The sequence below is a fragment of the Anabrus simplex genome, chromosome 6 (genome assembly GCF_040414725.1).
Source record: "Anabrus simplex isolate iqAnaSimp1 chromosome 6, ASM4041472v1, whole genome shotgun sequence".
NCBI classification, from domain to species: domain Eukaryota; kingdom Metazoa; phylum Arthropoda; class Insecta; order Orthoptera; family Tettigoniidae; genus Anabrus; species Anabrus simplex.
The window spans coordinates 183,716,903-183,740,035 of NC_090270.1; the positions used below are offsets into that span (position 1 = coordinate 183,716,903).

A 23,133-nucleotide genomic window follows, 5' to 3' on the forward strand; every position below is an offset into this window, starting at 1 on the left:
TGATTCAGAAAGTGGTGGAACCAACCAGAGGGAAAATATCCTGGATGTCGTGCTGATAAAACCAGATTAGCTCTATAGGGAAACTGAAGTAATATATGGTATTAGTGATCATGAAGCTGTAGTTCAAAATAAATGTGATAGAAAGGAAGGTCTTAAAAGTAGGACTGTTAGGCAGTACCATATGGCTGATAAAGCAGGCATGAGTCAGTTTCTAAAAAGTAACTATAATCGGTGGAAAACGGTAAATAAAAATGTAAACAGACTCTGGGATGGGTTTAAAGAAATTGTTGAGGAATGCGAAAACAGGTTTGTACCATTAAGGGTGGTAAGGAATGGTAAAGACCCACCTTATTATAATAGAGAAATAAAGAGACTAAGAAGGAGGTGCAGACTGGAAAGAAATAGAGTTAGAAATGGCTGTGGAAGTGAGGAGAAATTGAAGGAACTTACTAGAAAATTGAATCTAGCAAAGAAGGCAGCTGAGGATAACATGATGGCAAGCATAATTGGCAGTTATACGAATTTTAGTGAAAAATGGAAGGGTATGTATAGGTATTATAGGGCAGAAACAGGTTCCAAGAAGGACATTCCAGGAATAATTAATGAACAAGGGGAGTGTATATGTGAGGATCTTCAAAAGGCAGAAGTATTCAGTCAGCAGTATGTAAAGATTGTTGGTTACAAGGATAATGTCGAGATAGAGGAGGAGACTAAGGCCAAAGAAGTAATAAAATTTACATATGATAACAATGACATTTACAATAAGATACAAAAGTTGAAAACTAGAAAAGCGGCTGGAATTAATCAGATTTCTGGGGATATACTAAAGACAATGGGTTGGGATATAGTGCCATATCTGAAGTACTTATTTGATTATTGTTTGGTCGGAGGAGCTATACCAGATGAATGGAGAGTTGCTATAGTAGCCCCCGTGTATAAAGGAAAGGGTGATAGACATAAAGCTGAAAATTACAGGCCAGTAAGTTTGACATGCATTGTATGTAAGCTTTGGGAAGGCATTCTTTCTGATTACATTAGACATGTTTGTGAAATTAATAACTGGTTCGATAGAAGGCAATTCGGTTTTAGGAAAGGTTATTCCACTGAAGCTCAACTTGTAGGATTCCAGCTTCTGGAGGTCAAATGGACTGTATCGCGATTGACCTCTGCCTATTCTTCATTTCATCCCGTTTGTTATCCAGTATCTGCAGGCGCTCCTTTCCGAAAGCGTATGTTTGCTTATGTATTAATTATGCGACACAATTTGAAACGATCACCAGCCAAACACTGGAGATCAGCACTACGCTTCAGGACATCTTTCAACCGAAGTTTATGTCCGCCAATATTTCTTCTCCCGTCCTGTAATCCAGCGTACAATATATTTCTAGGTAGCTGGTGGTCTTGCATCCGAATAGCATGTCCCGTCCACTGTAATATTTTTTCGTAACCACTGTCTGAATATCTAATAAGTTTGCCCTTCGACGTCGATCAGTACTTCTTACGTAATCATCCCATTTGATGCGCAGGATTGGCCTGAAACATTTCAGGTGGATAATGTCTAACGTCTTGATATGCTGTCAATAGGGACACCAAGTATGAGAAGTATACAGAACAGCCCTGAAATAGTCAGTTTTGTGTGTAACTGCTGGTCATGGGACGCGAAAACGCGTCGGCTAAACTCCTCGAAAGAAGCTTCTGCTGCTGGGCTAATTCGGCAGTTAATTTCAATGTTCAACTGTTAAATGCTACGTAGCTACTTTAGTTTCTCTAGGGGCTTAACCAAGGGGGGCATGGAAGTTTTACAAAAATAAAATAAACAGGAACTGACGATAAACAATGAACTAAATAAACATTCCGAGACAATTCTAGAATCAACAGATCTGTGAATACAGTATACCGTATTTGATAAGAAGCCTCGAAAGTTGGATTTTAGATTGTAATCTGAACACATTCGCTGCAAAACTGTTGACCTTGATCTATTGTTCTTGATCTGTATTTTAATGTAACTTACTGCAGTCTGAATATCAACATCATTCACTTGAATCAGTGTCCATGTAATGACACGTCTTATATGCGCGCACCACACGCTCACAAGCACCTTCCCCCTGTGGGTGGGGCGGTAGAATAACACCCACGGTATCCCCTGCCTGTCGTAAGAGGCGACTAAAAGGGCCCCAGGAGCTCTTAACTTTGGAGCGTGGGTTGGCGACCACGGGGCCCTTAGCTGAGTCCAGACATTGCTTCCACTTACTTGTGCCAGGCTCCTCACTTTCATGTTTCCTATCCGACCTCTCTTGGTCAACTCTTGTTCTTTTCCGACCCCGACGCTATTAGGTTTGCGAGGGCTAGGGAGTCTTTCATTTTCACGCCCTTCGTGGCCCTTGTCTTCCTTAAGCCGATATCTTCATTCTTCGAAGTGTCGGATCCCTTCCATATTTTCCCTCTGATTAGTGTTATATAGAGGATGGTTGCCTAGTTGTACTTCCTCTTAAAACAATAATCACCACCACCACCCCTCACAAGCACCTTCATTGTGTTCTATCATTAAACTATACCCCCCCCCCTTCCCTTCCAAATCAGCCGATCCTGGCTACGCTACTGTCTCATGAATCGAGGCTGCAGTAGAGAGACAGTCCTGGAAAATAAATCTGGACCTAGGATACAGAAGGAATTATGCTTGTTCCCCTCGGTGGGTCGCACCCTCCATCGTTTTTTGTACAAAGGACTGAAGAATCTGAGCTGGAAAGCCGGTATCAAACTGTGCTCCCGGTGGGATATGCGATATCCGTCCTCGACGAGTTGGCGGACAGTGTTGTACACATGCACGCTAAGGACATCCGGGAAGGATTGACTGAAAAGTACCTGAACTGATTGATACAGGCAGTGTATTGCATGTGATTATGTGTGTAGGATGAACAGAAGTAACTTTTGTTTTGTTTTTAATAGCAGATACAATAAAGACTGTTATCTGGTTGTGGAATCAAGCATTTCTGAAGAAATTAGGCTGGGGATACAGTAAGGTACAGTAGGTATAGGCCGACACTACGAAGAATTATAATATCGGCAAAAGAAATGCGAGGGCCACGAAGGGCCTGAACGTGAAAGACTCCCCAGGCCTCGTGAACCTAACAGCGTTGGAGTCGAAAGAGAACAAGAGTTGAACAAGGGAGGTCGGATAGGAAAATGAAAGTGAAGAGTCTGATACAAATAAGTGGAGGCAAAGCCAGACTCAATTATGGCCCCGCAGTTACTAATCTACGTTCCCAAATTGATAGACCCTGGGGACCCTTTCAGTCGCCTCTTACGACAGACAGGGGATACAGTGGATATATTCTACCACCCCCAACCCACAGGGGCCTTAGGTAGGCCAGATTTACTAGTAGATCTATATTAGAGAAATCTTTTCAGTTCAAAAATTCAGTACTTAAGCGCTGATAAGGTAATTTAGAGTTTCATCATCATCATCATCATCTGTTTACCCTCCAGGTTCGGTTTTTCCCTCGGACTTAGCGAGGGATCCCACCTCTACCGCCTCAAGGACAGTGTCCTGGAGCTTCAGACTCTTGGTCGGGGATACAACTGGGGAGTATGACCAGTACCTCGCCCAGGCGGCCTCACCTGCTATGCTGAACAGGAGCCTTGTGGAGGGATGGGAAGATTGGAAGGGATAGGCAAGGAAGAGGGAAGGAAGCGGCCGTGGCCTTAAGTTAGGTACCATCCCGGCATTCGCCTGGAGGAGAAGTGGGAAACCACGGAAAACCACTTTCAGGATGGCTGAGGTGGGAATCGAACCCACCTCTACTCAGTTGACCTCCCGAGGCTGAGTGGACCCCGTTCCAGCCCTCGTACCACTTTTCAAATTTCGTGGCAGAGCCGGGAATCGAACCCGGGCCTCCGGGGGTGGCAGCTAATCACGCTAACCACTACACCACAGAGGCGGCAATTTAAAGTTTAAAAAACGAAAATTATTATTATTATTATTATTATTATTATTATTATTATTATTATTATTATTATTATTATTATTATTATTATTATTATTATTACTGGCTGAGAGAAAAGGTTTTTACTTTTTATTGTTACAAGTTGTTTCACGTCGTACCAACACACACAGGACTTATTGCGCGATAGGATACGAATGGGCTAGGAGTGACCTTCATGAAGGTACAGCCCAAGTATTTGCCTAGTATGAAATGGGAAACCACGGAAAACCATTTTGAGGGTTGCCGACAGTAGGATTTGAACCCACTATCTCCCGGATGCAAGCTCACAGCTGTGCGCCCCTAACTTGGTAGAGAAATGAGTAATAATAAATTATATCTCTGTTATTATTCGTAAACAATAGTCTTATTTCTCCTGGCTTTTTCCCAATTGCTGGGAGTAGGAATTATATGTTGGATTTGGCCCATTTTTACGACCGAATGCTCTTTATGACGCCAGCCCTATGTGGAGGAATGTATTCACTACTGCATGTTTCAGTGGTGGTTGGTAGTGTGATGTGTGTTTTACTTATAGGTGTGTATTAAAATGAACACCTAGCGAGTGGCCACTCAGTTTGCGTCACGTTGCTATTAACTTGCATTCGCGAGATAGTGGGTTCGAAACCCACCGTTGGCAGCCCTACAGATGGTTTTCCGCGCTTTCCCATTTTTACACCACACAATTACCTTCATTAAGGCCAAGGTCACTTCCTTCCCATTTCCAGCCCTTTCCTATCCCATCTCGCCATAATACCTATCTGTGGCGGTGCGATATAAAACAATAGCAAACACTTATGGTGAAAACAGACACCCAGTCCTCAAGCCATAGAAATTAACCAGATGCAGCTATAATCCCTAACTTGGCCGAGAATCGAACACGGGACCCACTGAACTAAAGACCGCTATGATGATCATTTTCAGTCAAGGAGCCGTGCCATTTATGAAAAATGATGTAGGGCATTAAATATCATAAATTACTTTCTAATACTTTTGTTGTGATCAGCAGGAGATTTACACTTAGAGCAATTATTTCATTTTCTAAAACAAGAAATTGTAGACAGAGTAATGCTAATTTTCGTTCGTAAGATCTCTCTTAATGGTCTGGTCTTGAATTGACGTTCTAGCCATCTATGGGCTGCGATTACGCAACTTCCATTGCTTTCTCAAGTGATTTCTCCTTCCTTTTTCGCCAGTATTCCTTCACCCGTTGGCTTGCTCGTGCTCGTTCTTCTGCCGAGAATACTCTATTCTTCTCATCAGCTAGGTCCTTCATGTCTGCAACTCTCTGCCTGAAGATTTTTCTGTTTGTTACGTATATCTTCTGCCGTGATCCTACATTTTTCTAAATCTCGGTGGACTACTTTTACCCACGGGACTTGTGTCTTCCTGTTCTCCTGGAAGGTGAGGATCCTTTTGGCGAGTCTCTCTGATCCCATACTTTTAATATGTCCGTAGAACGTCAATTTCCTCTTTGCATCCTTTTGGCATTCTTGAACACCTTTGCGGCCCTTTTCCTTTGAATCTTAAATTCTTCGAAGTTCTGTTTGTTGGAGTTCCACTTGTTCCAAGCTTCTGATCGTCTTCGTAGAGCATATTCACACTCATCATTCCACCATGGATGTTTCTTCTTAGCAAGAAAAATTGTTTGTTTCGCTGCTTCCTGAATCTTTCGAGCCAATGTGTCGAGTTCTTTCTGATACTTCACTACTATTTCTTCGCTGACTTTGAGTTCTTCAATTCTACTTCTGTATTCGAAGGGGGTCCTTTCTACGGTTACAAGGTGTGGGCTTTACTATTATCCTTGTTAGAAAGTGGTTGGAATCAAAATTAGCACGTTTCTGGAATTTGACACTCATTATTTCCTTTGGGCTGGTGGTCGCTACATGGTCAATTTGGAATTCTCCTAACACGGAGTTAGGTGAACGCCATGTCATCATCCGCTTGGGAGCTCTCTTGAACCGAGTGGATATTATTTTCATGCCAAATGATTCACAAACATCTATCAGTCTTTCACCATTTCTGTTTGTCCTTCTGAACAGTTCTTCTTCAAGTTGTAACCAAAATTCTTCTACTCTCTCTGGATTCTTTCTGTTATCTTGATTAATTGGAGCATGAGCATTGAAGATGGAGTACAATTTGTTTCCACTTTTGAGAGTTAGTACAGACAGTCTGGGAGATGGAGATCTGAAGTCAACTATAGATTCTGTTATAGAGTTGTGAATAAAGAAGGCTGTCCCGAGTATTAACATTGGATTCTTGGTTTTCTCTGAATTCTTAACTTTGATAGTTGGCCGTCCTTTCAGTATTCTGTAGTTTCCAATAGCCGAACTTCATCTGAAATAAATCTTGTTTCTTGGACCGCTAGAACTTTGGTCTTATATTCCTCGAGTACTTTGATTAGTTCATTTTGTTTACCAACATTCAAAAGGGTGTTCACATTGAGTGTGCCAAAGAAATGCTTCTCTTTCGTTCTGAGTTTGCGGGATGATGGATCCTCCGACTGATACAAACATGAAGGTGTAGGATCCCCAGAATTCTTTGCCCTACTTGAACCAGAACTCTGGTTCCGGATTAAACCGGTTGGGGTACTAGATTCCATACGTTTTGCCATCATGGTAGTTGCGTGGTTTCAGGTTTGGGGGATAGGGTAGAACCCCATCCAAAGGTAAAACCAAGTTGGTGAAACCTGGAGTTATAGAACAGCCGTCCCTAAAATGGAAACCGACGCTGACCAGGAAGTCGCCCGATTCGGGAACAGTCGCGCCTGTGTTTTAAGTTGCTTTTCTTTTCGGGGTGTGCTCCCTTAGGTTCTTCCGCTCTCTGTGCCGTTGGGAAATATATAGATTCCTCTTCCGCAGCTGAGACCGTTGGCCAGTTTCGCCTAGGAACCATAGGTAGGGGCCCTATAACAGGGTGCTACCATCCGGAGCCAGATGGACCGTGTTCTTTTTTTTTTTTTTTTTACGAGGTTGATACTCCTCCCGCTCCTCCTCATCACTTGCAAAATGAGGCCCCGGGCTTGCGACCGGCAATGGCGGAGTTATTATTATTATTATTATTATTATTATTATTATTATTATTATTATTATTACTAAAACGAGAGATGTTATACAGCAAGCGACTTTGTTTCTTGATTCGCGTCACGTAGCTGTAGGCTTGCATTCGTGGGATGGTGTGTTCGAATCCCATCGTCGGCAGTTCTGAAGATGGTTTTTCATGGTTTCACATTTTTATACCTGGCAAATTCTGCGGCTGTACCTACTAAAGGCCACTGCCGCTACCTTCCTGGTCCTAGCCTTTTCCCATCCACCCGTAGCCGAAATAATCGGGGTCTCAGGGGCTCTTAACTTGGGAGCGTGGGTTGGCGACCACGGGGTCCTCAGCTGAGTCCTGTCATTCCTTCCACTTATTCTTGCCAGGCTCCTCATTTTTATTTACACTATCCGACCTCCCTTGGTCAACTCTTGTTATTTTCGATCCCGACGTTATTAGGTTGCGAATACTAGGGAGTCTTTCATTTTCACGCCCTTCGTGGCCCTTGGCTTGCTTTGACCGGTATCTTCATTTTTCGAAGTGTCGGATCCCTTCCATATTTCCTCTCTGATTAGTGTTGTATAGAGGATGGTTGCCTAGTTGCACTTCCTCTTAAAACAATAATCCCCACCACCACGAAACCGTCGGTGTGTTAGCACAGCGTTAAACAGTACCAAAAGAAAAGTGATACAGTCATATTACTCAGACGATCCCTACAAACGAATAGGTACTGAGCACACTCGGAGAATCGGAGAAAGCGAAGGAAAGATTTCGACAAAAGTTGCTCCCATGCATACTTCAGAGCATGGCTACTGCATCTGAACGTTACGAAATGAGTTACTCATAAGGCTGGTCATGCTGCAATAACACGTTCTGGCCCAGTGAGGAAAGCAATGGCAAACTACCTCACTCCTCATTATGCCGTCTACGCCTCATTATGGCACTGCCATTGGTTCTTTCTGCCTCCCTATAATTGCGTAACCTTTAGCGGTGCTATCTGAGGATCTAACCAATCTCCGAGCTGCAGAGTTAACAGACATATTTAAATGTATGTGATGAAATGTAAAGTATAGCAGTATTTGCAATGCTATTATTTTTAAATGCAAGATACATATTTTCTAGGATTATTGTGTCATTGTTGTTTACGTCCCACTAAGGCCATTTTTATGTTTTTGGAGACGCCGAGGTGCCGGAATTTAGTCCCGCAGGAGTTCTTTTACATGCCAGTAAATCTACCGACACGAAGCTGACGTATATGAGCACCTTCATGTACCACCGGACTGAGCCAGCATCGAACCTGCCAAGTTGGGGTCAGAAGGCCAGCGTCTCAAACGTCTGAGCTACTCATCCCGGCTTACTAGGATTAGGAAGAGCCTTATCGTAGCTAAATGAACATCCAAAGCCTGCTTCCAGTCATTCGACAGGGTCAGGAATGGAATGAATGAAGCCCCCATCTAGCGGCGAGGATAGCTAACGTGCCGGCTGCCGAAGCCTGTCGCACTCCTCTGGGACAATGATAAATGACTGACAGATGAAACGAAATGTTATGGAGAGTGTTGCTGGAATGAAAGATAACAAGGAAAACCGGAGTACACGGAGAAAAACCTGTCCCACCTCCGCTTTGTCCAGCACAAATCTCACATGGAGTGACCGGGAATTGAACCACGGTATCCAGCGGTGAGAGGGCGGCGCGCTGACCCCTGAGCCACGGAGGCTTCCTTATCCTAGCTAAATACTTGTCGTATATCAATCAAGTAAGACTGTAGATAATATCAATAGTAATATATTAAACTTTATTCTCATTCACGACCTGATACCAGTCATAAACATATTGTGGATTTATACTGAGTAGATAACAAACTGCAACAAATGGCTATAAATTGTGGATGTTTAACATGTCCTACTGTATTTTTTTTTTTTTTTTTGCTAGTGGCTTTACGCACCGACACAGATAGGTGTCTTATGGCGACGATGGGATAGGAAAGGCCTAGGAGTTGGAAGGAATCGGCCGTGGCTTTAATTAAGATACAGCCCCAGCATTTGCCTGGTGTGAAAATGGGAAACCACGGAAAACCATCTTCGGGGCTGCCGACAGTGGGATTCGAACCCACTATCTCCCGACTGTAATTTGCATCCGCAACAGCGAGCCATTTCAAAACTCATGGGATAAGGGTTTAACATAAAGGAGATTCACCTTCAGCCCCGCAAACTGCACAAACTAATCGTGGAATCGATTCCACAAGTGGACGAAAGATCTGCTGGGAGGTACTGATCTATTTCGTCTAGATAATTATAAACAGCTCCCTTGACATTTGTAGGTGCAGGATCTCTTGGTGCGAATGGACCTTCCCATCACGTCCCATAACTGTTTGTAAGGGTTCATACCAGGTGAACGAGGTAGCCACAACAATCGCTGAAATTATCCAGAATCTTCCTCGGACCAATTCCGGACAACTTGAGCCCTATGACACGGTGACTTACCCTACTAGAATATCCCATCCTTGAGAGAGTACGTGAAAGGGCTCTAAGCGATCACCAAGCAGTGCACTGTAGCGGTCGCCTGTCAACAGCGTGTTCAGGTGGACCAGAGGACACAGCCTATGTCATGTGAGCACAGCCACCACCAACCTGTACTGTACCTTGTCGACCACTGGGCTCAATGGTTTCATGGGGCCTGCGCCTACCAACAGCTCGAAACCGCCAGGTTGAGTGGGTCAGACGGTTGAGGTGCTAGCCTTCTGACCCCAACTTGCCAGGTTCGATCCTGGAAGGTGCTCAAAATACGTCAGCCTCATGTCGGTAGACGTAAAACAACTCCTGCGGGACTACATCTCGGCACCTTGACGTCTCCGAAAACCGTAATAGTACTTAGTGGGACGAAGAGCCAATGACATTATTATTATTATTATTATTATTATTATTATTATTATTATTAGCTCTAAACTGCTGGAACCGTGTCTCATCGGACCATGCCATATATCGCAGCCATTCAAGGTCCAATTAACAATGTTACGCGACCATGGGAGATACTGTGTCCGCAGTTTCAGTGTTAACAAGGACACTCAGGTGAGTCTTCTGCTCCCATATCCCACGGACGCCACAGAACGCTGCACTGACCTACTAGGATATGTGTCTGATACCTCCCACATTTAATGTGGATGTGATCTGAGCCTGCATGGCTTGTCTGTTACCATGAACAATTTTAGCCATATGCCACTGATCACGATCATTAAGCATCCGTGGTCGGTCACTGCGTTGTTCGCTGTGGTTGGCTATCCCTTCCACGAGGTTTCCTCGACATACACGTGACACTGTCGATCGGGGAATGTTAAATGCCTGCATAACTTCGATAATGGAATGTGCCATCCATCTAACCCCCACTGGCATGCCCCGTTCGAAAGTCGAAATACGAAATTCCCTGTACCTGCGGCAAGGTATACATTGGCCAAACATGCCGGTCCATTGGCACTCGTATCAAGGAACACGAACAAAATATCCGTCCCAACCAGCCAGACAAATCAGCAATAGCTGAGCACGCTCTATCATCGGGTCATTGTGTGTTCCAAGATGCTCGAGGTCTTACCCACACTAGACATTACAGGTCCAGGATTGTACGGGAAGCTGTGGAAATACGTAGAAATCCTAACAATTTCAACAGGGACACTGGCCATCAATTAAGAAATACGTGGTTGCCAGCTATTGAGGATTTACGTAAGTAATTCCCTTCCCTGTCCCTTCACTGTTGTTATTTCGTTTCGGTGTTTTCCAAATTCGTACGTTCCTCATTGCCAGGCATTTCATTCCAGGTTTGTGTCTGTTATGCCTTCACATGTGTGTACTCCTGTTACGTTATGCGACTCCCTCGCAGACTGATTCTGATGGTTCCGCCAGCTTTCACTTCGAACGCTAGCACTGCACCGCGTCCACTGAACCATCTGGTGACGAATTAACGTACCACTTTCACTTCTATTATATCGTTTAAATTCAAACCTCATTCTCTGGGAAGCCATTCTCGCGAACAGTCGAGCTTTTCTTCTGAAGACGCAGTGGGAAGTTCTCTGCGAAACGTAAAGAATTTCACCTTATTTTCTTGACACGGCATAAGCCCAAAAGCCTATATCATGTCTGTGAGTGACAAGTTCAGGTCTCGATCTTAATAGTGCAAACCTGTCGTTATGTTGAAGGTTACACCGTGGGCCGTGCATTATCGGTGTTAGCCGAATGTGTCAACGGTAGGGATGAGCAAACATCTACTTTGTAGGCTACACCGGATAGCTTGTCATTGGGCATACATTTGTGCATGTCTTTACCAAATAACAGTGATTCAGACAACGTAATCTTTAGATTCGTCGACTCAGATGGTACTACCACGCCCATTATTCGTACTGCATTATCGTTGTGTTGTTGCCACTTCATTTGCGGGCTAGATGCACGCTGGTCATTTAGTCTGTGTACTTTGTAAGTTAGAAACCATAAGAAGAAGAATCAACCATTCAATCGATCGATCGATCAATCAATCAATCAATTATCTGCATTTAAGGCTATCGCCCAGGTGGCAGGTTCCCTATCAATTGTTTACCTAGCTTTCATTTATTTTTATATTTGTTCGTGGCGTCGACCTTTGGAGATCTTTTGCCACTACTTTCACCATTTGAGTGGAACCTGCGTGTAAATGGAATTGCGGAAGTGTGGAGTGTTGAATGTGAGGCAAGGAACGTTAAGGACGACACAAGCACCCAGTCCCCAGGCAAGGGATATTAATCAATTACAATTAAAATCCCCTGACCTGGCCGGGAATCGAACCCGGGGTCACTTAAATGTTTTCAAAGAACCTGGACATTTATCGAACATTTCCCTTGATAATGTATCCTAATCCCTTACGCCTCTTATAAATGAATATTTGCTCCAGTTTGTCCTCGTGAATTCAAATTTTATCAACATATTATGCTGTTTCCTACTTGAAAAACTCCCCTCATGCTTATTCGTCTAATAATGTCATTCCACGCCACCTCTCCACTGACAGTTCGGAACATACCTATTACTCGAGCATCTCGTCACCTTACTCCCAAGTCTTCCCAGCCCAAAGTTTGCAACATTACCGTAACACTACTCCTTTGTCGGAAATAACCCAGATTAAATCGCGTTGCTTTCCTTTGGATCTTTTCCAGTTGCATCAAGTAGTTCTGGTGTGGGTCCCATTGACTGGAACCGTACTCTAATTGGGGTATTACCAGAGACTTATACGCCCTTTCCTTTACATCTTTACAACAACGCCTAAATCAACAAATTATAAATGACAAGATTTTTACTTTCAATTACATCCCTTCTTTTACATTTGCAAAATATTTCACTAAACTCGGGATTTATTTCAGTATAAGGTATTATCAGCTGCACCATCAGATGTTCGTCAGTGAAATGGGTCGCTCACTGAAAAGAGTAGAATCAGTACGGTCAACATTTTAGCTGCAAATAATTTTAATTTCATGTGTTCAGCAACTGAAAAAGTTTGAACCATCTACACCATATTCCCAACTGGAAGTGCGTCGCTGCCCCCTCAACGACTGTTATTCAGGTTTACGATACGAAATAGTGTCGGAGGAATAAACACTGACTTTCCGCAGTGCGATCTCTTGCATTTATAGTTGTAGTTGCGTGAAGGTCAAGAACCATTTGTGAATCAGTAAATGCCGATGCATGACGTCATTAGAATATGTATTCTCTCGGGATGATAGTATTTTAAGTGAAACAAGATCAAGATACAGCAAAACTCTGTCGGAGTTTTCGGACGAAATTATCTTTACACATATCTGTTTTCTGAACAAGTTTGCTGTATGGGAGCGAAAGCTGGGTGGACCCACAATCTCTCATGTACAACTTGGAAGTAACAGAAATGAAAGCAGCGAGAATGATTGCTGGTATAAATAGATGGGAACGATGACAGGTAGGTACTCGGAATGAGAAGATAAAAGCTTAGGAATTAACTCGATGGAGGAAGCTGTGCGCAAAACCAGCTTTGAGGGTGAGGTCATGTGAGCTGGAGGATAGGTCACGCAGGAGAATAATAGATTCGGCTATGGAGGGTAAGTGAAGCAGAGCAAGACCAAAGGGACGATGGTTAGACTCAGTTTTTAATTATTTTGATATAACACGTGTAAAACTAAACCAGGCCACAAAAATAGCTGCAAACAGAGGATTGTGGAGACATAGCTATAGCTCATTCCATGTTTAGAAAACAGGATTGCCATATCGAACGGCTCTGCTCAACGCCATCACGGGAAAACGGCGGCACATAAATTTGTGAAATTAAGTAGTATTTAATTTCAAGGCAAAAATCATAAGAAAGTAAGCTACAAATTAATATTATGAACTTAAGTGGACGGGATTTTACAGGGTCTATTTTTTGGTTTGTACAGAATCAGAGGTAAACTACGGCACATAAAAAACCTCAGTATTGAAGTGTAAAGCAAACTGAGGGAGAAAATAGACAAATAATTTTTATGGGCTCGAGGAGCGAGAGATGCACTTAATTGCATTTAATAAATTTTTCCAGGAAATAAAGGCTAGAAAACAGACGCAACAAATAAATACTGTAGATGACTCTACAAAAGATCACAATATTAATGTTAAAGAAAGAAATCACGCATGTAAGCTTATCGCATAATTCTCAATCAACACAAGGCAACTACGCACTGATTTTAAGCCTAAAAACACGCACGCAACAAATACGGTAAATACTGTATATGACTTTACTACAGAAGTGAGCTGCCAGCGGTTCACAGAGTGAGGGACTACACGAGGCTTGTACCAACACAGAAGAAGGAAAATGAAGGGAGGCAACGAAGCGATGGCTGTTCCTGCCATTGTGCTTCCTCCCTCAAATGTATTTATGGAAAATAAAATGTTATGTGGTTATTTTAATAACTCGCGGGCAAAAATGCCTCATCCTTTTTATCTATCTTTTATAATACATTACAAAGTACAGTACGAGGAATTATGGGTGTCTCAGAGGACGGTGTATTCACTCTTTGTAGGTCCATAAGAGCAAAACAGTTTTCTTAACGTGAAATGAGCTTATAGTTCACAGAGGTTTGCAGACTGAACGCTAAAAGCATGAATGTCAAATAATTGTTACACCAGAGGGTAGGATTAAGGAAAGGGCAGAGCCTCAGGGATGGACAAGGCAGTTGAGAGAGGAATAACACTCTTTGAACACATTGTTGGGTGCGCTTGAGAACGGTTGGCTGTTGAGAGAGCTCTTGCATTATTGTAGTGATAAAGTAGTGAAAACCTATTGAAATAGCTTAATGTTGTGTATATCTGATTCATTTAGTGCTGTTTATATAGTGGTGTTTAGTGCTTGTTGGTAGAAATTGGGAGTAGTGACATTTATTTAAATTTTGTAACAAGTAATTCAGTTGGTCTTCAGTAAATTACGTTTTCTAGGTCACGTAGGCTAGCTAGGTGTACCTTGTTTCGAATTTAGGTTTAGGAAATACTTTAGGTAATAATATTAACTTTAAAAATATTTGTAAATATCTGTAGGTATGCTGGTTATACTTACTGTACAAAGGCAGATTATCATAAGGAATAGAACCGTAACTTCTGCAGCAACTTCTCCGGTATTTCGTATAGATATCCGTTCAAACTATCGCGAAGGTAATAATTTACTACATTAAAAAACACGATACGCCTGTAAACTTATATTTAAAAAGAAGTTAAAGAGATTACACGGTAATAGTTAACAGTCGTATTGTTATTGATTATTGTCACTCCTCATCTTCAAATATTGCATTGTTGGCTACAGTCATGAACAAAGGGTGTAGTGTAGTCCACTAAATATAAATAAAAATCAGCTGACCTTGTATTCCATCATTTGTACTTCTGAGTAGGTAGTTAAAGTATCCGTAATTTATATTTCGCTCCCTCGATCTTTCAGTATTTATGAGCGGTTAGCTAATAATAATAAAGTTCATATATCCCAGTAATTGCAGTTCAAGTCCCTGGAGTAGTAGTAGTAGTAGTTTTGAAAGAAATATTTGAGAATCGTATTTTTCAGTAGGCCTAATTAAGGACACTTTTATTCTCCGTCCCGTGGAGTAAGGAAAATAATAGTAATCCACCAGCTGTAATAATCACATAACCACATTTCAGTAGAATTGTGGTGAAGATAAGGTATAATATATTAGATAGTATCTTGCCAGTTATATTCGTGTTTTTCTTCGTGTACGGCAATCCTTTCGATACTTAAGCATTTAACCAAACGCAGTGTAGTGTAGTGTAGATACATTGTAGTATAGATACAGTACATTTAGATAGTGCCGTATCTTGCCTGCTATATTCGTGTGTCTTTCGTGTGTATCTATTAGACCGTAATACTAATAATAATTTGTCTAAGCATTTAGCTTCGTTGGTAATCTTTGAGTACAGTAGTTCTTGCAAATTTCATTTCTGTTGTGCTTAGTAGTGGCATACGGTACGGTACCGGTATCGTAATTAGGATACGTCTGAAAGTAGTTTAAAATTACTGTAGTGTACTGTACAGTAGTATACGAGTAATATCCTATTAGAATTTAGTGTGCTTATTTTATTATTGTAAAATATTTGTGTAGTACTGGTGTAGTAGAGGTATCCGTAGAAACTCTTACTAAAATACTGTTGTTGTAATTAGGATAGGCTTAATTGCAGTTTGGAATTGTTTAGTTCTTGTGTATTATTTTCGATATTCAGTAATTAACAGCAGTTTTTTATCCTGTTAGGGGTTGTAGGAAAAAAATAGTGCACGACTAAGTAGTATTGTAGTGTAGTCGTACATTAATTACCTTATTGTTGTGTACTATCCCAGACAATATATCCCTCCGTTCATTTATTTTTTGCAAATAAGTTATTTTATTTTTCATTTCATTTTTTTCGTAAAGAATGACTAAGGAGCGCGAGTATACTTACTGTGGGTGTGGCGTGGCATTGAGGGGTATGAGGGAGGAGTTGGAAAGTTTGAGGGAGATAATTAGGATTCTCACAGAAGACAGGAAGGAAGATAGGACTCCCTCAAACAATGTACAGGTTACAGTAGGTGTACAAGAGGGAGGGGAAGGAAAGGGAGGAGTTGTAGAAGACAGGTGGTCTAACGTTTAAAGGGGAAGGAGATTGCAGGCTAAGGGCTCTATTCAGAATCAGAATTCAGGACAGGTGTCTGTGCGAAATCGGTACGAGTCACTCCAGGTAGAACAACAGAGGGAAGATGAGGGACAGGGAACTGTTGCTGAGATGTGTGGAAGTAGGAGGAAGGGAAAAGGTAGGAAAGGGAAATGTAGAGTAGAGGATAGGAAAAGACAGGTGGAACAGGGTCATGGGAAGGAGAAAAGGGAGGAGGAAGTAGCTTCTGCAGCTATCAGGAAAGATAAGGCTGACCAGGAGGGGAGGGGATCAAATGAGGTGGGTAGCGTTGAGGCTCTGGTCGTGGGGGATTCCATCGTTAGACACGTGGGGAAAGTGTGTGGAGGAAAGGGAACCAGGGTAGAATGCTATCCAGGAATTAGGTTGAGGCAGATGTTGAGGAAAGTAGACGAGAGGGAGGAGGGGAAGGAGAAGGTGGTAGTGTTTCACGTTGGTACCAACAACGTAAGGCAAGCTGATATAAGTACCAACATAGTTGGAGATGTGTGGGATCTGTTAAATGCAGCACGGGTGAAGTTTAAGAAAGCGGAGATTGTTATCAGTGGAATACTGTGTAGGAGGGATACTGACTGGAGGGTGATTGGAGGATTTAAATGAGACTATGGAGTGGGTATGTGGGAAACTGGGAGTGAAATTTCTAGATCCTAATGGGTGGGTAGGAGATAGGGATCTGCGCTCGGATGGCCTTCATTTAAACCGCAGTGGTACGTATAAGTTAGGAAATTTGTTTGGAAGGTTAATAGGGAGGTACATTCAGGGAAACGGGATGACCTACGGAGCGGTGATACGGGAACAGGGAACTGGAAATCAAGTAGGGATGACATAAAATTGTTAGTGTTGAAATGTAGAAGTATTGTAAAGAAAGGAACAGAATTAAGTAATTTAATAGATATATATTTACCAGATATTGTAAAAGGAGTTGAATCATGGCTGAGAAATGATATAATGGATGCAGAAATTTTCTCAAGGCACTGGAGTGTGTATCGTAGAGATAGGATAGGAATGGTGGGAGGGGGAGTGTTCATTCTGGTGAAAGAAGAATTTGCAAGCTACGAAAAAGTTAAAGATGAGACACATGAAATTCTAGGTGTAAGGCTCATTTCTAAAGATAATAGGCAACTTGATATATTTGGAGTGTACAGATCGGGAAAGGGTATCACTGACGCGGATTCGGAATTATTTGATAGGATAGTCAGCTATGTGCGAAACGACATGGAAAGAAATGTGATTGTAGCGGGAGATCTGAATTTGCCAGATGTCAATTGGGAAGGAAATGCGAACGACAGGAAGCATGACCAACAAATGGCAAATAAGTTAATATGGGAAGGACAGCTGATTCAGAAAGTGGTGGAACCAACCAGAGGGAAAATATCCTGGATGTCGTGCTGATAAAACCAGATGAGCTCTATAGGGAAACTGAAGTAATATATGGTATTAGTGATCATGAAGCTGTAGTTCAAAATAAATGTGATAGAAAGGAAGGTCTTAAAAGTAGGACTGTTAGGCAGTACCATATGGCTGATAAAGCAGGCATGAGGCAGTTTCTAAAAAGTAACTATGATCGGTGGAAAACGGTAAATGAAAATGTAAACAGACTCTGGGATGGGTTTAAAGAAATTGTTGAGGAATGCGAAAACAGGTTTGTACCTTTAAGGGTGGTAAGTAATGGTAAAGACCTACCTTATTATAATAGAGAAATAAAGAGACTAAGAAGGAGGTGCAGACTGGAAAGAAATAGAGTTAGAAATGGCTGTGGAAGTGAGGAGAAATTGAAGGAACTTACTAGAAAATTGAATCTAGCAAAGAAGGCAGCTAAGGATAACATGATGGCAAGCATAATTGGCAGTCATACAAATTTTAGTGAAAAATGGAAGGGTATGTATAGGTATTTTAAGGCAGAATCAGGTTCCAAGAAGGACATTCCAGGAATAATTAATGAACAAGGGGAGTGTGTATGTGAGGATCTTCAAAAGGCAGAAGTATTCAGTCAGCAGTATGTAAAGATTGTTGGTTACAAGGATGATGTCGAGAGAGGAGGAGACTAAGGCCAAAGAAGTAATAAAATTTACATATGATAACAATGGCATTTACAATAAGTTACAAAAGTTGAAAACTAGAAAAGCGGCTGGAATTGATCAGATTTCTGGGGATTTACTAAAGACAATGGGTTGGGATATAGTACCATATCTGAAGTACTTATTTGATTATTGTTTGGTCGGAGGAACTATACCAGATGAATGGAGAGTTGCTATAGTAGCCCCTGTGTATAAAGGAAAGGGTGATAGACATAAAGCTGAAAATTACAGGCCAGTAAGTTTAACATGCATCGTATGTAAGCTTTCGGAAGGCATTCTTTTTTATTATATTAGACATGTTTGTGAAATTAATAACTGGTTCGATAGAAGGCAATTCGGTTTTAGGAAAGGTTATTCCACTGAAGCTCAACTTGTAGGATTCCAGCAAGAAATAGCAGATATCTTGGATTCTGGAGGTCAAATGGACTGTATCGCGATTGACCTGCCTAAAGCATCTGATAGGGTGGATCTTGGGAGACTATTGGCAAAAATGAGTGCAATTAGACTAGACAAAAGAGTGACTGAATGGGTTGCTATATTTCTAGAAAATAGATCTCAGAGAATTAGAGTAGGTGACGCTTTATCTGACCCTGTAATAATTAAGAGGGGAATTCCTCAAGGCAGTATTATCGGACCTTTATGTTTTCTTATATACTGTATATAAATGAGTAAAGGAGTGGAATCGGAGGTAAGGCTTTTTGCAGATGATGTTATTCTCTATAGAGTGATAAATAAGTTACACGATTGTGAGCAACTGCAACGTGACCTCGAAAATGTTGTGAGATGGACAGCAGACAATGGTATGTTGATAAACGGGGTTAAAAGTCAGGTTGTGAGTTTCACAAATAGGAAAAGTCCTCTCAGTTTTAATTACTGCGTTGATGGGGTGAAAGTTCCTTTTGGGGATCATTGTGAGTATCTAGGTGTTAATATAAGGAAAGATCTTCGTTGGGCTAATCACATAAATGGGATTGTAAATAAAGGGTACAGATCTCTGCACATGGTTATGAGGGTGTTTAGGGGTTGTAGTAAGGATGTAAAGGAGAGGGCATATAAGTCTCTGGTAAGACCCCAACTAGAGTATGGTTCCAGTGTATGGGACCCTCACCAGGATTACCTGATTCAAGAACTGGAAAAAATACAAAGAAAAGCAGCTCGATTTGTTCTGGGTGATTTCCGACAAAAGAGTAGCGTTACAAAAATGTTGCAATGTTTGGGTTGGGAAGAATTGAGAGAAAGAAGAAGAGCTGCTCGACTAAGTGGTATGTTCCGAGCTGTCAGCGGAGAGATAGCGTAGAATGGCATTAGTAGACGAATAAGTTTGAATGGCGTTTATAAAAGTAGGAAAGATCACAATATGAAGATAAAGTTGGAATTCAAGAGGACAAACTGGGGCAAATATTCATTTATAGGAAGGGGAGTTAGGGATTGGAATAACTTACCAAGGGAGATGTTCAATAAATTTCCAATTTCTTTGAAATCATTTCGGAAAAGGCTAGGAAAGCAACAGATAATGAATCTGCCACCTGGGCGACTGCCCTAAATGCAGATCAGTATTTATTTATTGATTGATTGTTTGGTTGATTGATTGATTGATTGATTGATTGATTGATTGATTGATTGATTGATTGATTGATTGATTGATTGATTGATTGATTGATTGATTGATTGATTGATTGATTGATTGAACTGCACTGTGTATTTATCAATATACTTTCACTCTTTCCTCTTATTTTGAAATCAGTTGACAATATATGAAATAAAGATAGCTGAAAATTTAAAAAGTATGTAACAAATATAGTAATAATACTAGACGAAAATTTGGGAGAACCTGCTTCGAACAAATAAGAGAGACTAAGCTCACAACAAATAACAATTTACAGCTGACACGATTTTGAATGAAATAGGCCCACATCAGACCAGTGTCTAGGCACCGAAGGTGCAATGAGGGGCAAAGAACAACCAAAATATCAAATATCCTGAAATGTACTGCACCACACCACCACAAACAACGTATCAATAGCAATGAACTCCCAAGGGTATAACATTAAACAGAAAAGAGAATTATAACCTCACTTAAATCGCGTACGACAGAGGAAACGTGGTCAGTCACGAAGACAAATATACTGGAAGTTATTGTAGAAAGATTTGAAATGTAACGATGACAAAATCTAAGACCGTGAAATTTCTGCATTGTGAACTTACAATAATCGGTCATGAAAGCTAAGAGATACGGTTGAGGGCGTCATCATTCTGACCACGTGACACTCCAATATATGTTGGCCATCTAGCTCGGCAGCAGTCGTCTAAGCAAGCCGAAATCACTATTAGACTGTACGTACCACGAGTTTCCTTTTGAACTTATGAAAAAGTAAAACTGAATGTTTGACCCAAGTGAATGTGAACGGAATTCGTAACTACTTACCATACGTGTTCAGGACCCGAACTCTTATCCAGAAGATAACCTTAAAATTAATGGAAGTGAATAATTTTCGACCATAAATTCGACCTTTTCACGCTAGACTTCAATGACTTAGACTGCATCAGTGACTACTTGTACAGACAACATGCCTACTTACAATATGCCAACACACTAGCGTTTTTTCTTGGACTTAACTTTAGACCTAAATATGTAAAATGGGAAGGAAAATATTGCTTTCTATTGTTTGTAGGAATTCGATTGCCTTATCCAACAACTCGAAGGGAATCTGAGATCTCAAGCAAAAAAAAAAAGAACGTTCGCGGAATTTGAGAAACATCGCGTTTCCGAGAGGAATTAGAACTTTACACAAAATTACTGAAATTTGAACGTGGAATGTCGCTGTGAAGGCAGATGTCTAACAATTACAAGCATGAAGTGGGGCTGTAGCATACAGAAGTTTACACCTCGCTCGTCACAGGTGTTACAGTCAACCCAAAATGTCTTGAGCTTCTCGGAGCAGGAATACAATGGGGTCACGAACAAACGCTTCAAGTACTTCCTTCATTGTGAGCGATGAATGCTAATTGTCTTGTTTAATGAAGGTCGATACAATGCCGGTGCTGAAGAAATAATTCAAGTTACGTCCATGCATTTTGAACACTCGTATCGAAGTTGCTCCAATCAAATCAAATCAAATCAAATCAAATCAAATCAAATCAAATCAAATCAAATCAAATCAAATCAAATCAAATCATATATTAAGCATTAAACATCCGATGCTATAGCAGCCGTCAAAGTATACACTTGTACATAAGAAATGTAAATTACTAGATATATATTATATAATATCTGAACAACCCATCAATGATGGGAAGGTAAAGATTTCCACACAACATTGCTGAAATCGATATACATTTAGAGCAAGCCATGTAGATGCTGAAGTGGGGAAATAGCAAGCTCAGCGAAGGCCTCCTGTTTACTCCCAACGCCGGCCATAATACTGCCATCACTCCAATGCTATGAGTGTTTATTTGATCAAAACTCATTGGCGAGCACCACTTCAGATACCCTCATGGTCAATGCACTATGTGACTTCTAACAAAGCTGGAAAGCTCTGAGCCATTGCACTTTTTCTGATGGTTCAGCGCTAATGACCTTATCAACGTCGGTAGTTAGTATCTTGACCTCGACCGAACAAGTGGCTGCGAGGTTTGGGTCACATGGCTAACAGCTTGCATTCGGGTGATAATGGATTCGAACCCCACTTTCGGCAGCCCTGAACATAGCTTTCCGTGGTTTTTCATTTTCACACCAGACAAATGCTGGGGCTGTACCTTAACCAAGGCCACGGTCGCTTCCTTCCCATTCCTAACTGTTTCCTATCCCATCGTCGCCGTAAGACTTATCTGTGTCGGTGTGACGTAAAGCAAATTGTTAAGAATGTAGGTTACAGCAGCGAAATTGTTTCATCTATTCATTTCGAAACATCTCAGTTCCTGCATGAAACCTTACGTTGGCCCTTGTAAGGTAAATGGTGGAATTCTCTTGATTTTCCGAACCCATTTTAACTCGTCACCGAGCTCGATAGCTGCAGTCGCTTAAGTGCGGCCAGTATCCAGTAATCGGGAGATAGTGGGTTCGAGCCCCACTGTCGGCAGCCCTGAAGTGTGGTTTTCCGTAGTTTCCCATTTTCACACCAGGCAAATCCCGGGGCTGTGCCTTAATTAAGGCCACGGCCGCTTCCTTCCAATTCCTACGCCTTTCCTATCCCATCGTCGCCGTAAGACATATCTGTGTCGGTGCGACGTAAAACAAATAGAAAAAAAAAAAAAAAAACTCCAGTCACTGTGAAGCAGACGCCCTCCTAATACAGATAGACTATGGAAAGCTTCCCGGGCGTGTGAAGGGATAGGTACTCTGTCTGCACAACGCTAACGGATTCCAATGGAAACTGGAAGTATTTGGACCGTGTACAAGGAGACTTCTTCAGTTAGGACCCACTTAGTGGCGGCTGCTTGCTGTTAGAAAGGGAGGACTTCAAATCCCGGTTACATAGAATAGTGCTGAAACTAAATACATAGACTGGTGTTTCCGCATGGCACATACAGAATTATTGCTTATCTTCTATTCTGTATTGTAATTAGATTAGGTACCGGTACTAAATTTATACTGTATGATGTTCGTTGTCGGTTTGGCAACCTCAGTCACTTCAGGAAAAATACATAAATAATAATAATAATAATAATAATAATAATAATAATAATAATAATAATAATAATAATAATAATAATAATAATGTGTTGGGTATTCAGCCCGAAGGCTGGTTTGATCCTCCACAGTTCCACCAACAGCTGTCATTCATAGCATAGGCGTCACTGAAGAGGCATACTAAGGAAATGAGGAGTGAGGTAGTTTCCCGTTGCTTTCCTCACCGAGCCAGAAGTTGCTA

The 23,133-nt window shown here is 41.5% G+C and overlaps 1 protein-coding gene across 1 annotated transcript in view; it reads left to right on the forward strand.

Moving 5' to 3' along the window:
• The window catches only part of LOC136876274 (uncharacterized), a 135,914-nt gene that overhangs the window by 38,892 nt on the left and 73,889 nt on the right, over positions 1–23,133 (forward strand). The window lies entirely within an intron of this gene.